This window comes from Nannospalax galili, unplaced genomic scaffold, assembly GCF_000622305.1.
Source record: "Nannospalax galili isolate Female #2095 unplaced genomic scaffold, S.galili_v1.0 scaffold3203, whole genome shotgun sequence".
NCBI classification, from domain to species: Eukaryota; Metazoa; Chordata; class Mammalia; order Rodentia; family Spalacidae; genus Nannospalax; species Nannospalax galili.
The window spans coordinates 30,345-30,728 of NW_008349278.1; positions in this window are offsets into that span (position 1 = coordinate 30,345).

Consider the following 384-nt stretch of genomic DNA (forward strand, 5'->3'; position numbering starts at 1 on the left):
ATCTCTCCAGCCCTGGGATTTATTTCTTTGATTTTACTATTTCAGAATTTCAAATAATGTATTTTGATTATATTTAAATACCCATCCTCATGTTGACCCCACACTACTACCACCATGTCTGACACATTATTACTATTTTTGAAAGGCACGCAAAGTGTAATTTGTGTTCCCCAAGTGTTCTCCAGTGTGGGTCTCTCCTTTCCAGCCTTGACACCATGCTCTGCATCTTTCTTCTTGTATTCTTATTTGGAGTTTTTGAGTAAAAAAATCCAAATAGAAAACCTCATATTTTCTTAATAATACAAATTTTCCAAAAGACAAACAATAAGATCAAAATAATTTCATGTCCTAAAAATGTGTGGCTAAGGTATAAATATTTTTGGC